At 35.8% G+C, this 11,395-nt stretch overlaps 1 pseudogene; it reads right to left on the bottom strand.

Moving 5' to 3' along the window:
• Positions 1-5,472: 5,472 nt before the first annotated feature.
• On the bottom strand, positions 5,473-7,231 carry LOC122216847 (annotated as a pseudogene).
• Positions 7,232-11,395: the final 4,164 nt, after the last annotated feature.

The following is an 11,395-nucleotide window of genomic DNA, read 5'->3' on the forward strand; positions in this document are numbered from 1 at the left end:
ATAAACTGTTCACCATAGTAGAAAACCTGAGATGCACTCAAACATTAGATTAATTCTTAATAGAAGCTGAAAATAATTAACCAAGAGTGACATCTATATTGTTGTACAGACATTTAGTTGTTTGCCAAGTGGCTGTAAATTAGCATTTATGATTCAGAAAAAAATGTCTTTGTCCCATTTGTTACTAGTAGAAAATAAAATCTGTTTAGTTTCCCCTAATGCCTTTTATGGCACTCTAGGTGTCTGACTTGATTTTTTTGAATATTGTAATTGTATTTAGAAATGGTACAGGGCGCCTGGGTGGCCCAGTCGGTTAAGCATCGGACTTTGGCTCAGGTCATGATCTCATGGTTCGTGAGTTTGAGCCCTGCACTGGGCTCTCTGCTGTCAGCCCAGAGCCCACCTCAGATTCTCTGCCCCCACCCGCACCCCCACTTGTGTGTGCTCTCTCTTTCTCTTAAAAGTAAATAAATAAATAGTAAAAAAAAGGAAATGGTACAAATAGAACAGAATTTAGAAAGTGTTCATAGGAATTAGAGGTGGAGGGCAATGATCCTTGTTTTTCTTTCCTTTTGGTATTTTTCACAAAAAACTGGAATTCCTTTCATTTAAGCTACATTGTATAAGTCTCACTAGAAAAATTTTAGATTTATTAAAGAGGAATTGTGACTGACTTAATAATTTCATAAATTTAATTTGAAAGTTTTATTAAGTGAATTAAGGTAAATTATAATGTATTTTTTTTGTTCAGAAATGCTTATTTCTATCTATACTCATCTTTAATAATTATGGGTTGATTAGCATTTCAGTCTATCAGGTAGATATGACCTTCAACTTGCTGATCCAGCTTTTGCTTTTCCTATGTTAATTTTTGAATAATTTACATTTGGCCCATGGGCATTTTACAATACACAATGACATGGATATCTTGATAAATTGCTAATTAACAATTTTATCAGCAACCTCTCTCCAATACAGAGCAGACATGCCTCCTTAGGAACTTTGTGCTTTTAACTATGTCTAACATAGTGCTTTGCAAGAAGTAGCAAAGAACAACAAATTGAGGAATGGTTAGTTTCTGCAAACTATGTGAAAAATGGTCTGAAGGTCAATTCAAGTACTTTTCATGAAAACTAACACCTCCTTTTCTTCTTAAAGGCATCTATACATTGTTTCTATTCTATACACATGGGCAGTGTAACTTTACTGCTAATGATTTTAAGTAGTCTGAAAAGTTATCAACCTAAAGACAATATTCTTGCAATTAAAAAACATATACAGAGGAAAATGTAACTGAACCACGAACCTCTGTAGAAAGTACTAGCAATAAAATAAATAGAAATGTGTCTTTAAAATGAACATGGTATCTAATTCCCGATTAGCAAATATTTTTAAAATTGAGAAAATCCGGTTTTGGGAAGAGCTTAAAAGAGAGGGCACCGTCATACTCTTCTAATGAGGTGAGCAGCAACATTTTGCTTTATTAATTATTATTATTATTATTATTATTTTGTTTGAGTAGGCTTCACGCCCAGAGTGGAGCCCAATGTAGAGCTTGAACTCATGACCCTGAGATCAAGACCTGAGCCACGATTAAGGGTCAGTTGCTTAACCAACTAAGCCACCCAGGTGCCCTGCATTTTGCTTGAGATAGTACTTTGGCATCATGTAGTAATTATTCGAAACCTGCATACTTTCTGACCTAATAGTGACATAATTAGGAAATATGGTCTAAGGAAATAACCCTAAATTCAAAAATGTTTTATGAAAAACTATGTTTATCAAAGTGTTATTTATAATAGAAAAGAATCAAAAGTTAATTTTCTATCAGAATGGAAATAATTATTTATGATATATCCATATGATGGAATATTACAAATTCATAAAAAGTACAATGTGGGGAATTAAAATTACATTATATAAAAATAAAATATAAAACTCTACTCAGCAATGTTAATAATACTTTTCTTTTGGAAGACTGGAATATGGATTGCTTTTTCCTCTTTTCTACTATTATGTATTTGTCAACTACTTTTTATCATCATGTATTTTTTTAATTCAAGAAAAATCGATTACAGAGTTCACTGCAATAATCTATTTGGAGATTATGCTCTGGGCTTTTTCATATCCCAAGAAATTATATCATGTTAAATTAAGATTGCAAAGTATGCTTTCAAGGACTCAGGAGTAAGGAGCCATACTAAAGATTTTTTGGCTCACCTAGTCTAACACAGAGACAATAGCATTTGTAGAAATCCTGACGCTGGTTAGAATCAGTATTTATGGAGGAGTGAAAGAAAGCAGTAGCCAGTATAGCTGTGGCCTAAAGAGGGAAGAGCAGGTCAAGTATCAGCTGATGAAAGGAAAATATGGACAAGCAGCAGATCATATTTGCCCTTGTTTAACCTCAGGGTAACAGGGAGATTTTGAAAGCTTTTTGAAAACAAAAATGACAAAACTCAATGTTCTTTCTAATCAGATCATTGACTTTAATTCTTTCAAAACATGCTCTCATTTTCTTTTCACAGACTCTATATGTTAAAATCCTCTTTTTCCTTCTTGATATTGGTAACGTGTGTTTTCTTTTTTTCCATTAAATTTTCTTGATAGTGGTTTATTGCTTTTATTAATTTTTCCAGTAAACCAAATTGTGGCTTTGTTAATTTTTCTCTATTACATATTTTATCTTCTATTTTGTTGACTAATGCTCTTGTCTTATTTATATGCATCATTCTACATTATACAGGTTACAGTTCTTTTCATAGCTTAGTGAGATCAAATTTAGATCACTGATATTTTTAGGCATTTATTTTCTGATATATGCACTTAAATAGCAAATTTCTTTCTAAACTCTGCATTGACTGCATCTCACAAGTTCAATGGGTTTTGTATTCAATGGTATTCGGTATAAATACTGCTTAATTTCTATTCTCACTTCTTCTTTTGACCCATGGAATTTTTAGGGATACCTAATTTAACATTGAGAGTATGGAAAAAATTTAGTTGTATATTTTGGCATTTGATTTCCCTATTATTGTGATAAATTCATTCATAGAATTCTCAGTATATAATTTGGTATAAATTTTTCCATCCTAGTATTTCCATTTTTTCATTTTATAGAATTCAAAGCAAATTTTCATTATTTATTTATTTATTTATTTTAAGGTTTATTCGTTTTTGAGAGAGACAGAGACAGAGCGTGAGAGGGGGAGGAGCAGAGAGAAAGGGGACAGAATCTGAAGCAGGCTTCAGGCTCCCAGCTGTCAGCACCAAGCCTGATACAGGGCTTGAACTCACGAACTACAAGATCATGACCTGAGCCAAAGTTGGACACCTAAGTGACTGAGCCACCCAGGTGCCCCGAATTTTTCATCTTTTAATCTATTTCTCATCTTTTTCTTTTTTTTTCCTTGAATATATTAGTAAAGGTTATTTTGTCCTTGTCTGATTTTTAACACTTGAGTTTCTAGAGGTGTGTGTTTATTGTAGTTTTATTCTCTCTCTTGTGTTCAATTATATAATCCTTTATATTGGCAAACATAGCAATATTTTTATAACCAAAACCTTGTAAATTTTAACATGCAGACAAACAGAGAGGAGGGCTGCTCACCTTAAAACTAAGCTGAGTAAAGCTTGGGTTTCAGTTTTATTAGGACTCAGTCTGTGTCTGGTTCATTTCTTATCTTGGCCCTTAGCCTCTAAAGCTTTCGACACAGGCCAAGCTCATATTCTCAGATGAGAGGTTGCATCCAAAATTGCAGATGCCCTCTAAAAAATGTACTTGCAGATGATCAGCTCACCTTTCCAAAATTCTGTCCTCAGCCAGAGTTCCTCTAGTACATGTTGCTTCCACAGCTTTCTAATGCGATTAAAAATTACCTTTTACAGGGATGCTTGGGTGACTTAGTTACTGAAGCATCGGACTTTGGCTCGTGTCATGATCTCACAGTTTGTGGTTTGTGGGTTCGAGCCCCGCATCTGGCTCTGTGCTGCCAGCTCAGAGCCTGGAGCCTGCTTTGGATTCTGTGACTCCCTCTCTCTCTGTCCCTACCCTGCTTGTGCTCTGTCTCTTTCCCAAAAATAAATGAACATTAAAAATTTTTTTTAAATTATCTTTTACATTTTATTTGGATTTTCTCCCCCCTACCTGTTCTTAGTAGTAGCTTGATCTGTTACAAATTACTCCATCCAAATGCAGAAGTACAGATGATTTTATTTTCCGATATTTTACCTACCTGCAAATTCTGATTTTTCTAAATTAAATATGAGATTTCATTTATAATAAATATGTAATGTAAACAAGGATACCTGACGCCACCATTTCTATTCAATACTTTACTGAAACTTCAATCCAGGGCAAGTAGGCAAGAAAATGAAATAAAAGTCATCCAGATTGGAAAAGAAGAAATTAAATAATCTCTATTTCAGATGGCATGGTCTTGAATATGGACTATCCTACATAATCCACCATAAAGCTATTAGAACTAATACATGAGTCAATAAGATTGTAGTATACGATATTAATATATAAACATCAATTGCGCTTCTGGATACTAGATTAATCATTTGTAAAATGAAGTTAAGCAAGCAACTCCATTGATAATAGATCAGTAAGAATAAAATACTTAGGTATCAATTTCACAGAAGAAGTGAAAAATTTATACACTGAAAACGACAAAGCACCGTTGAAAGAAATTAAAGAAGATCTAAACAAAGGAAAACACATCCCATGGTCTTGAGTCAGAAGACATCGTATTGTTAAGATGGCAGTACTCTAAGCAGCAGTAACGCGCTGCCCCAAACCCATCCACATTCTAATCTCTGGAACCTGTGAATATCCCCTTGTATGGTTAAAAAGATTTTGCAGATGGGGTTTAATTAAGGATTTTGACAGGGAGAGATCACACTGGATTATCCACATAGATACAGTAAAATCACAATGGTCCTTATCAGAAGGACACAGCAGGAGTCAGAGTCAAAAGGCAATGAAACTGCTGAAGCAGAGATAGGAGTCGAGAACGTTGGCAGTTTGGGAAGGAGCCACAAGCCAAGGAATAGAGGCAACCACTAGACACTGAAAAGGCAAGGAAACAGACTCTCCCCTTAATGCTTCCAGAAGGAACCAGCCTTGTGGATACCTTCACTTCAGCTAAGTGAAACTTAGTTTGGATTTCTGACTTCCAGAACTGCAAAGGAATAAACTTGTGCTGTATTTGTAGAGAGGAACATGGAGTCTCTCATGTCCAGCAGGAGCCTGTGTCAAGCAGAGGTTTGTGTTCAGCAACGGGGCAAGCAGTTAAAGGTACTGCAGCTAGGAGGTATCGCCAGGATTTGTCAAAAAAAAAAAAAAATTTAATTCTCTAATATCCAGGTGAGACAGTCTTGGTCCTCCCTTGCCACCCGTGTAACATTTGCCTCTGGCCAAGGCGATGGTTGGTTTCACCTTTATTTAACTCAGGATGCATGTTAGTTTCAAGAGCAACTATATGGTTTGTTTACTGATTCACCTTGTGATCCCATTCTCTTTTATGCATATTGGGGATTCACCACAGCCTCTTGATCCATGGCTTTCGGTCACTCATCAAGCTCTCTTTATTTCAACATTTCCGGATCAATGTTATGAAGCATGGCTGGATTATATATTATATTCTGGGGTAGTCATTAGAAAAACTGATCATAACATGCTTGCAAACATCTCACCATCTTCTGTCATGTGTAGTATGTGTTTTTCTGTCTCTTGAGGTCCAGGTAATTGTGCACACCTTGCCAAATTTCATGACAATAATGTTTAAAAAGTCTTTGCGAGCCTTTCAGTATTGTTTTAAAGAGATAACAAGTTTTGCTTCTCCAGTCGCATGATGTTATCCTAAGCAAAAATTTCACTGTAATTAATTTACCAGGTTTGAAAGTCTTGAAAGATTGTTAGTTGAATAAATTTGTGGTAACTCATGGTAAACACTGCTAAGGGACTTAATGAATCTACTCATAATCTGAGACGTTACATTTTGGTAGCTACTGTACTTTGCTAAGTAGCATCAGAGAAGCTAGAATGCACTTATTATACATGACTCCAACATGATATGACTGATCACCACAGCAGGCCTGGGTTTAGCCTGTTCAGAAAAGTAAAGTGCTCGTCAGCCTGGCCCAGATAATTCTTCCATATAACAGTATCATAAAAAGTGCTTTGCATCATAGGCTCCTGTTCTAAAATGTGCCTAGGATTTTCAGATATAGAGAGGCCAATAGATCAGGGGATAATTGCCATTGAAAATATTGTCGTTTATACTTCCCAAGAGGAGAGGGCACAGCACTCCACACAGGACCACATGAGGAAGCACTACGGTCAATCAGGGGGCAGAAGGAACCAGGGCAAAGTGTGGCTCAAAGCCTTTATTCTGGTTTTTGAGGGAAGAAACAGGCAAGGTAAAGCAGGCAAACTAAGCAAGTTTAGGAATGGATGTTTGAATAATTTTGGTAGGCTCTGGGTTATAGTGGTGGTCCGTAGTTGTCCCATACCTGGATCTGGGGTGATTTAGGGTGGGGGGGGATAATGTTCCCAATGGCAGGAGTCTGACAATGAGACAGGCAGAGGAGTCTCTGAAGGGACTGATTAATTTGCATGTCAAATGCATGCTCACAGGCAAGTTGTTAGCTGTCTCTAGGAATTAGCTAACCCCTCCCCAGGCCCACAGGGCCTCCAAATTGTCAAAGCATCATAAAACACCCATAAGACAAAACTCAAGATGAATAGAGCTCTATTCTCTTTACAGCTACCTATCATATCTATGTCAAGATATGGAAGGGCACACTTAAAGCATTTTGCCTGCAAGCAAAGCTGGCAAAGATTAGCAGGTATGGAAGTCAGTTAGTTTGCATTCATCTGAAGCTTGTCTATTGCTACATTAAGGATGCCAATTCCTCCCAGGGGCTGTTTGCTTTCCACAAGTGCATTTGTTAACTGATGGCAAAGCCCAGCAAAGTTATTTGTTGCATATTGAATATGCTCCCCATTATAAGTACTAATGAAAAGCTATACCTGGAATAATCATATTTGGGAACCAGGAATGCTGGGCATAGAAAACCTTGCAAACAAAACAGCAAGGACACCCAAGAAGTGTTCCAATACATCAGAAGCTCCAAACATAGTGCCCAGATATGATAAGTTACTTGCAAAAAGTTCCTTATTCTTGTTGATCAATTCACAAAGTTGAATTATTTGCCTTTGAGCTGAGAGCTAGCACTGTTCACAAATTGAGGGCAGACACCATGTTTTCTCCAGAGCAGTCCAAGCGACAGAGGCAGCCTGAGCAGGCAGAGGTGACCATTGCGGGAGGAAGGGCCACAGTGAATCACAGGAAGGCCTCAAGACTTTTAGCAGAAATTGACAAGTTAATTCAAAAATCTGTATAGAAATCTAGGATGCCAAAATAACCTTCAAAAATAAGACCAAATCTCAAATTCAAATCTTACTACAAAGATATAGTAATCCAGACTGTGAAATCCTGGCGTAACGATAAATTTATAGATCAACTGAATAGAATTGACAGTTGAGAAGTAACCCATACAGGGGCACCTGGGTGGCTCAGTCGGTTAAATGTCTGACTCTTGATTTTGGCTCAGGTCATGATCTCATGGTTCATGAGTCTGAGCTCTGCATTAGGCTCTGTGCTGAGGGTGCAGAGCCTGCTTGGGATTCTCTCTCTCCCTCTCTCTATGCCCTTCCCCTGCTCTCTCTCAAAATAAATAAATAAACATTAAAAAAAGAGAGAAAGAACCATACCTTTATAGTCAGTTGATTTCTAACAAGGGTGTCAAGACTATTCAATGGGTAAAGAATAATTTTCAACAGATGGCCCTCAGACAACTGAATATCTGCATGCAAAAGAATAAATTTGGATGGACCATCCACCTCACATTTTTCACAAAAATCAACACAAAATATGTTACAGACATAAGCATAAGAGCAAAAGTATAAATGGCTTAGAAGAAAACATGGTTGTAAATTTGTGTGCCTTGGTTTAGACAGTGGTTTCTTAGATGTAACACCCAAAAAAGTGTTCTTCAGCAAAAAAGATAAATTCAACGACATTAAAATTAAAGCCTTTATGCTACAATTGATGCCAATAGGAAAGTTAAAAGACAACCCAGAGAATCAGAGAAAATATTTGAAAATCACATATCTGATAATGGACTTTTATACATCTATAATATGTAAATATTCCTTACAACTCTATAATAAAAGGACAATTCAATTTAAAAATGAGAAAAGAAGCTGAGTAGACATCCCTCCAAAGAAAACAGAAATGGGCAATAAACACGGAAAGACATGTTCAACATCAGTAATTATTAGGAAAATGCAACTTAAAACCACATGAGACACTAATTTGTACCCACTATGATGGTTATAATCAAAGAGATAGACAGTAACAAGTGTTGACAATAACGTGGAAAAGTTAGAATTCTCACTCACGGCTAGTAAGAATATAGCAGTGGCACAGCCACTGTGGAAATATTTTATCAGTTCCTCAAGATGTTAAGCAGTTACCATTTGACTCAGCATTTCCATTCTAGGTGTGAACCCAAGAGAAAGAAAAATTATACCCACACAAAAATTGTACATGAATATTCATAGTAGCATCATCCAAAATAGGAAAAAAAATGGAAATATCACACATGTCCTTCAATGAATAGATAATTAAGATGTGGTGTACCTATATAATAAAATGTTATTTGATAATAAAAAGGAATAAAGTACCAATACATGCTACAATATGGATGGACCTTGAAAACATTATGTTAAGTGAAAGAAGACAGTTACAAAAGGCCACATATTACACGATGCCATTTTTAAAAGAAGTTCAGAACAGGTGAATCAATAAAGACAGAAAGTATATTAGCCTAGGGCATTAGGCTGAGGTATGTGAGGGAGGAAGGATTATAGAGCAAATGTTAATGCATGTGGGGTTTATTTTTGAGTTGATAAAAATATTCCAAAAACTTAGATTGTGGTGATGCTTGTACAAGTCTGTGAATACATGAAAAACCATTGAATTGAACACTTCAAATGGTTAATTTCATTGTGTGTCAATTACATAACAATACGGATGCTAAAGAAGTTACACAAAAATGCAATGGAAATTACATTCAAGTATGAACACACAGTGTTATACTGAAATTACATCAAAATAAGATACTTGAATTATATATGGAAATATTTATATTTGTTTTAAATCTATTATTATTTATTTAAATGTATAATCATGAGTTTGGCAGTTGCTTACTAATCCAATTTCCATAATTCTGCCAACATCATTCAAGTTTTAAAGGAACCTAAAATGGGATCACCGAGCCCTTCCACATTTTTCTGCCAGAAGTGATGGGAAGCAGAGTTAAAAGTGGTCTCTTTCACAATTAATAGGAGATCCTGATCTACTTAGAAAAATCACTGATGTTCTAAGAGCATGCTCCTGCAAGCCTAGTGATCTGCTCTAGAAGTGTAACCAATAATTCTCATAGGACACGTCTCTGAGAAGTACTTGATAGGACTCACTTCTACTTCTGAGTCACAATTTTTTCCAATAAGCTCAACCTCTGTTGCATCCGGTGCTAGAAGTATAGTGATAACAATACACAATAGTAGAAACGCATATGTATCCTTCCTCTTTTGGTTTTAGAACTAAAAATGAGAAATGGAAGGTGGAGATGATTATGGATCTTCAAAATGTGTGATAACATTAAAGCCAAAGAATATGAAGATAGATAAAGGGGTAACTGGGTGGCTCAGATGGTTAGGTATCTGACTTCTGGTTTCGGTTCAGGTCACGATCTTACGGTTTGTGGGATCAAGACTGAGTTGATCTCTGCACTGTCCTGGTGGGGATTCTTTCTCTCCCCCTCTCTCTGCCCCTCAACAGTTCTGTCTTTCTCAAGATAAATAAACATTATTTTAAAAAAGAATATGAAAACAGATAAAAATAATTATATTAATAATTTATAGTTTTAGGTTCCCACATGTGGCAGAAGCTATAGAAAATTCCATGTGACCCTCAAAACAACTCAGCAAAGATATGAATGAAGAAACATGAGCTTAGAGAGGCTAGGCATGATGCTGAAGGCTGTGCAGTTAATAAGCGATACACAGAGTCAAAATAAAACAAAATGAAATAAAATAAAAAAATAAATAAAATAAAATAAAATAAAATAAAATAAAATAAAATAAAATAAAATGGGGGAGCCTGGGTGGCTCAGTCGGTAAAGCGTCCGACTTTGGCTCAGGTCATGATCTCACGGTTTGTGAGTTCGAGCCCTGCGTTGGGCTCTGTGTTGACAGCTCAGAGCCTGGAGCCTGCTTCAGATTCTGGGTCTCACTCTCTTTCTGCCCCTCCCCTGCTCATACTCTGTCTCTCTCTGTCTCAAAAATAAATTAAAAAAAAAACATTAACAAATAAAGTAAAATAAAATATTCCCAGCTCATATCACATATATGTAATACATACAGGATATATATAATGCACACCATATATATGCATATTATGCATATATCATATAGCCTATAACTATATATAGTAGAGTATCATTCATTATAAGTAGTGATTAATGTTTCACATCAGTTTACAATTTTTGAAATTTATTCAATAAGGCTCAAAGATGGTAAGTGGTTTTCTCCAAGTTAACCAGTTAGTTAAACTAGAATCAAGGTTAGACTCAAATTTAAGGCTTATGCTGAAAAGGCAATTAAAAATATGTCCAGGGATTCCTGTAATATAACTCCTTGCATTTGATGAATACTGAGATTTCTGTTCTAGGTCAAGGAGCTGGAATCTTTTGTTAACTTTTCTTCTTTCCCACCTCCATCTATCTAGTTTTACTCTAGGTGTTTGAATTGTGAATTGCATTAATAGACATCCACTTTGATTTTCTATCTCTTCCAATTTGTCCCTCTCTTATCTAGAAGCTGATCACTAAAGCTGTGTGTATATATATTCAAGTGAACTGGGAAGTTGAATAATTATGCATTGGAATTAGAACCCCAGTTCTTTGGAGAAGATCGATAATAACCTAGCTTGACCATTTTTTTCCCCCAGAATATCTACTGAGCAATTCTATTCAACTCTCTGCTTCACTTAAGTGATACATATTTGAAACAAGCTACAACTGCCTATTTTATAAAAATCCTTCCTCTGAACCTACTGCTTCCATAATCTAAAAGGAGCCACCTTTCAGAGTATGTCTCCAGTGATGAACTCTACCAATTTAAAAGTAAGAGAGTACAGCAGTGTGTCAATGAGAAAAGAATAAAAAAAAAGAAATTCAAGGAACACTTAGGATTTATGAATTTTATATTCAGGGTGTTTACTGTTCTTGGTATGTTGGCTCGCTTCTTTCTCTCTTT

The sequence above is a fragment of the Panthera leo genome, chromosome B1, assembly GCF_018350215.1.
Source record: "Panthera leo isolate Ple1 chromosome B1, P.leo_Ple1_pat1.1, whole genome shotgun sequence".
In the NCBI taxonomy this organism is placed as follows: domain Eukaryota; kingdom Metazoa; phylum Chordata; class Mammalia; order Carnivora; family Felidae; genus Panthera; species Panthera leo.